Source organism: Vicugna pacos, chromosome 34 (assembly GCF_048564905.1).
Source record: "Vicugna pacos chromosome 34, VicPac4, whole genome shotgun sequence".
NCBI classification, from domain to species: domain Eukaryota; kingdom Metazoa; phylum Chordata; class Mammalia; order Artiodactyla; family Camelidae; genus Vicugna; species Vicugna pacos.
The window spans coordinates 826,751-832,750 of NC_133020.1; the positions used below are offsets into that span (position 1 = coordinate 826,751).

The window sequence follows — 6,000 nt, forward strand, 5'->3', positions numbered from 1 at the left end:
TGAGTCAGTCTTCCATATTTTGAATAAGCCACTCTTGGTTTTGTTGCTTTTTTGTTTCTTTGATTTTTCTCTGTTGTTTGTCTGTTTTCAGTTTATTGGTTTCTAGTCTCATCTTTATCCTTGCTTTATGTTTATTTTCTATTCTTTTTCTAGTTTTTTTGACGTGAGAGTTTAAATAATTGATTTGAGACCTTTTTTCTAACGTAAACTTTCAGTACCATGAATTTCCCTCTCACTACTGCTTTAGCTACATGTCTCCAATTTTGGTATGTTGTAGTTTCTTTTTCATTCAGTTTTATATATTTTAAAAATTTCTTTTCAGACTTTAATTTTGACTTACGGGTTATTCTTTTGTACCTTGTATTTGGTTTGCTAAAAAAAAAAATGAGGTTAAGAACTTTTACCTCTCTGTTCATGATAGATATTTGCAATTTTCTGTTAATATTCTCTGGCTGGCCTCATAGAATAAAGTGGTAAATGTTCCAACTTCAGTTTTCCTTTTTAATTTGTGTAGAATTGGCATTATTTCAATAGAATTCACCAGTGAAACCATCTGGGCCTAGAGTTTTCGTCGTGTGGTTTCTTTATTATTTTTTAACCACAAATTTAGTTCCTTTAAATAGCTTCAGGGTTATCTTGTTTCTTTTTCTAGTAAGGTTTCTGTCTTTGATGGAAGTTGAAGTTATTGGTATGAGGTTGGCCTCAATGTTTGCTTATTTTCCTCTTAGCATTTGCAGACTGTAGTGATGTCAGCGCTCATTCCTTATGTGGGTAATTGTGTCTTCTCTTTCCAGTTTGTCTAGAGGTTGATCAGTTTTACTAAATTTTTTTCAGAAAACAAGCTTATGGTTTCCTTGATTTTCTCCATTGCTTTTCTGTTTTCTATCTCGCTGAACTCTGCTCTCATCTGTATTAAGTCTTTGTTTCTAAAAGCTTCGGTCATTGGCTTAGGCTCTTCCTGCTTTTCTGAGGAGACGTTTTTCTTTTCTAGATTAATTGACTGCTCTTATCATGACCAGTTACCCTCTTTATCCCTTTGCTTTGAAATTTTTGCTTTAAAATCAAATTTGTCTGACACTAATGCAGATAATATGATATAATAACATTTCTTTTGATCAATGCTATATAGCATTTAAACCATGATATTCCATATACCATGACAAGCTCTGGTACATCTTTTCCATTCTTTTACCTTTAACCTATTTATCTCTTTACATTAAAAGAAGCTTCCTTGTAGGCAACGTATAGTTGGATTTTGGTTTTTAATCTTTTTCTCTGACAGTCTCTTATTGGGGTATTTATTCCACTTACATTTAATATGATTTTTGATGTATTTGTTTTCTGTCAGTATCTTGCTATTTGTTTTCTGTTAGTTCTAAGTGTTCATTGTTCTCTTCCTTCTCTTTTTCTTCCTTTGAATTAATTGTTCATTATGACTTTGTTTTTTCTCCTTTGTTTTCTTTGAGCTCTGACTTAAATTATTTTAGTGATTGCTTTAGGATGTAAATCATGCACATGTAACTTATCATAGTCTAGCTTCAGGTGATATTACATTGTTTCACATACAGTAAGTAAATCATACACTAGTGCATTTCTATTTCTTCCCGTCCCGCGTTTGTGCTATTATATATTTCTGTGTCTGTTGTAAACTTCATTGTATTTTTTAATTAATTTTTTTACACACTAGGTTATCTCTGTAAATAAGGTAAATAAAAGAATGTCTCTGCATTTGCTCATGTGGTTACCTTTTCCAGTGCTCTTCATTCCCCTGTGGAGACCCAGGCTTCCATATGGCGTCATTTTCGCTCTCCCTGAAGGACTTCTTTTATTATGTCTCGTAGCTCAGATCTGGAGTTCATCCTTTCAGCTTTTTATGTCTGAACTAGTCATTGTTTTGCTCTGTGTTCACAGTGTATTTTAGCTGAGTATGAAATTTGGGGTTGACATTATTTTCATTGAGAATTTGCTGTCATTATCTTTGCTCTTCTGTACCTAATGTGTCTTTTATCTCAGACTATTTTTAGGATTTTCTCTTGATTTTCCTGGTTTTTATCTTCATGGTTGGTGTACTTATAGTTCATTATGCTTCTTGGATCTTTGAGTTTATAATTTTCATCAAATTGCAAAATTTTTCATTGTTTCTTCAAAAATATTTTTCTGTACCTCTCTCTCTCCTCTCTTTTGGGAGGTCTAGTTTTCATGTATGTTAGGTCTCTTGAAGTTATCCCACAGATAACTGACGCTTTGTTCATTTTTTAACTTTTTTTCTGTATTTCATTTTGGATAGTTTCTATGCTGTATCTTCAAATAAAGTAGTCTTTTCTTCATTTTCTAATACGCTGTTAATGTTACCAAACTGTTTTGGTCTCAGACATTGTAGCTTCCTCTCTAGAGTTTTGTATAAAGAGCTAAAACTTGGTCACCTATTAACTCTTTGTTTTTATTGAAGTATGGTCAAAGTTGTTATTATTTTTAAAATTTATTTTTATTTTTATTTTTTTCGATGGAGGTACTGGGAATTGAATTTGGGACCTCTCATGCATGTTAAGCACGTGCTCTACCACTAAGTTATACCCATCCCCCCCATCCTCCCCTAGAAATTTGATTTGAGTGTTCTTCTATCTTCCATGTCTCTGGTTCTCTTCTTGAACATATGTAATACCGATATAATAAGTATTTTAATTTGCCTGCTGGTTGTAAGATACGTGTCAGTTCTGAATTGTTCAGACCTATTGATTTTTCTTATTTCTGAATCACAGATATTTTCCTGCCTTTCTGCCCACCTGGTAACTTTAATTAGTTGGTGTACATTGTAAATTTTACTCTGAATGTTTCTGGAGATTTTTGTATGTCTATAACTTTCTTGAGCATAGATATAATTAAGTTACTCTGAAGTAGTGTGATCCCTTTGGATCTTGGTTTGGATTTGTTAAGTGGGTTCAGTCCTGATGTTAGTCTGGGGCTAGTTGTTCTACTCAGTGCCTGGTGAACGGTGAGGTCTTCCCACCTGGCTGATGGGAGCAGGCACCGTGCCGGGCCCTCTGTGCCCTCCCAGCCGGCACGCCCCAGCACAGTCCTTTCCTGCAGTTGGTTCTCTGGCTTGGGGCAGTGCCCTCTCATGTAGGCACCCATCAGCTTCTGCTGCATCCTCAGCTGGGTGAGGGGGCGCCTGGGTGAGGGGGCAGTTCTTTCCTCTTGCATCCAGTATGAGCTTTGGCCACGCTGCACTCCCTGGCTCTGAGCTCTACCTCCTGTGCCCAGAGAGACCGCTGGGTCCACCTGGTTCCTTCCCTCTGCTGAAGTCTGGGAACCCTGAGGGCATTGAGCTGGAACACGTATCCACTAAGACTGTATATTGTAAAGTCTTGTCTTTTTGCTATTGCTTTAGATTACTTTTTGTCTTGCATTTCAATGACAGGCAAACACACAAATAGTTTATTGTGGTAGTGTTTTCACAGCTTACTTCTGTACAGCTGAATTGCTGCAAGTGCATTCTGCAGAAGGATTTACATTTTTTTGCAGTTACAGTGAACCTCTGCTGTAAGTGGCTTCTTTGGAGAAGTATATTTTTTAACTCTGAAAGATAAAAATGAACCTGATACTTAAATCTGTGAAATAGGAAAATGCATACTGTAATGTGTTTTACAAATTACAGGAGGTCAAATTATAGAAATAGAGCAAACTGTAATCTTAAGAATTGAACCGAAGCTTTATTTTTCTTTTTCAGGTGTGCCTTCAGGTGCTGATTCTTCTGCTGCCGGTAGTAAAATCAATGGTACAAATAATTCTAAACCAAATCGCCCTTCTCTTGCCATGATCCTCCTGTCATTAGATGGGGATCTGGCCAGACAGCAGCCTTGTCTCATGTACTGACGGCCCTGCAAGTCACGTGTGCCAGGTAGGCTTGTTTGCTGAGTTTTGAAATCCCACGATTATGTAAGCACAGGGTTTTGTAATTTTTTGATTGATCAAATGTCTAGGAGAATGTTAGGTTCATGTCTCTAAATATTGTGAGTTTTATGTCAGATACCATTTCGTGAATGATGGTATCTTTGTGCTTTCTTAAATGAAGTTGAAATACCAATTAGAAAATCAAGTTAAAGAACATTTTCATTATTCTTTATGGCCAAAACCCTCTAAACTGATTTGGGGGGTTGAGAGGAAGAGTTAGTTGGTACTGATGCACAGTAAGGTTTTAGGCCCTTGTCCTCCCCTTCAGTCTTGATAAGACAGAGTTTGGCCAGTGTTACCTTTTCCGTCCTTCTGCTCCTGTTTTCTCACAGCCTGAGGAAGCGGCCCATCTGTCCGTGTATCCTGGCTACGGGCCTGATCATAGAAAGAAATACTCACACAGGAACTTGACTCAGTCGTTGAGAGAGCACTAGTCCTGGCTGCCTCGTGTGAGGCGCCTTTGGTCTTTGGCTTTCAGTAAACACAAAATTACCCCCGACCTCCACCAACCCAGGGAGATTTCTTGGGGACAGTCAGAGGCTTTTTCTGCTTGGATTTTTATGTTGGCAGTTTTTCTCCTGTCTTCACTGTGGTGATTCAATAAATACAATCAGGACTGAATATTTTAGCTTTTAGCCAGGGGATACATAGTAGTAACATCCATTTTTTCTCTAAAACTCCTTTATACTTACCCTATATAAGTGAGTGCTCTGGTGAGTGCTTGTCCTGCCCCGACCCTGCTGCCCCGCGGTGGTGACGGGCAGCTCCCCCAGGCCTGGCTCGCTCTCCTGACAGAGACTCTGTGGTCGGGGGCCCTGATGCCCACCAGCATGGTAGCCCCAGTGTAGTGTCCCTCGTTCTCTTCCTCGGCACCCCCTTCCTACGTGTCTGCTGTGGCCAGTCCCATGAATGCAGAGGTATGTGTGCTGGCTGTTGATACTGAAGACAGGCTGGATCCCAATCCATGGCAAGAAAAGAGAGGGGAGGTAAAAGCGCACGGGAGAGCAGTGACGCAGCCTTAGATCAGGAAGGAGGAGGCAGCTGCTTCACGTCACTCTCTCCCTTAACGCAGAGTGTTTGTGCTGCTGCTGAGTTTTGGCTTGAATGAGAAAATACTCCATTTTAACAGGAGGCTTTTTTAGTGCTTCAGTGGAAATAGGTTATTCTTTTTAAAAGTTGCTAAACGCAAGTCCACAGTTCTTTTTTAAAAAACTTTTTTTGAGGGGATTAGGTAATTAGGTTAATTTGTTTATTTTTAGAGGAATTACTGGGGATTGAAGCCAGGACCTTGTGCCTGCTAAGCATGCACTCTGCCAGTTGAGCTGTATCCTCCTCTCAAGTCCATGATCCTTTATCTGCAGCTCTGAAACCTGAAAGCTTTGAAAGCTAAAGGTTTTTGTAACTTACTTTGGAGGAAGAGATGTGAGCTTATCTTCATGTGACCTGTTGTGAATATTAATAGGTTTTCCTGGAGTATGAATGTGCTTGGCTTTGCAGGGCTGCCCCAGACTGTGCTGGAGGTGGTGACTGGTGGTGTAAATGCCTCGCTATATCTATAAAATCTGGGATACTCCAGCTGGCCCACAGGGCTTTATTTAATAAGGCTTTTGGAGGTGGGTGCGAAGTGTACCATGTTGCTGAGTCTCTCCTCTTCTGTTTTTGAACTAGAGTGTCTCTTCTGAGGATGCTGTGACCCCCTGCACAGTGACCCCGTCTGCTTCCTCAGCTTCTTGGCCGTTTATCCCGGTGACAGATGACCCAGGAGCTGCCAGCATCATTGCAGAAACCATCATCAAAACCAAAGAGGTCAAGGGGATTACTTCTTTACCACTTTATTTTAAAATAATCTTAGATGTACACACAACTTGCAGAAGTAGGATGTAGAGATAGAGCACAGTGCCCTCCTGTGTGCCGTCCACCTACATTCTCTAACTCTACTCAGGTTTTGCTCGCGGTCCCAGTAGTGTCCTTTATCAGTAGGACCCAGCCCAGGGTTGAATGTGGTCTCTTTGGTGTTCAGTATGGAACACTTTTTCAGTCCTTCCTTTT

General features: G+C 39.6%; 1 protein-coding gene across 4 annotated transcripts in view; it reads left to right on the forward strand.

Moving 5' to 3' along the window:
- Nucleotides 1-5,709, forward strand: part of LOC140691266 (phosphatidylinositol 3,4,5-trisphosphate-dependent Rac exchanger 1 protein-like) — a 70,814-nt gene extending 65,105 nt beyond the window's left edge. For all 4 annotated transcript variants that reach the window (XM_072954356.1, XM_072954357.1, XM_072954354.1 and 1 more), the window contains 2 exons: nucleotides 3,728-3,898; nucleotides 5,620-5,709. The gene's annotated coding sequence lies outside the window, so the exon portion shown is untranslated. The remainder of the gene's footprint in view (nucleotides 1-3,727; nucleotides 3,899-5,619) is intronic.
- Nucleotides 5,710-6,000: the final 291 nt, after the last annotated feature.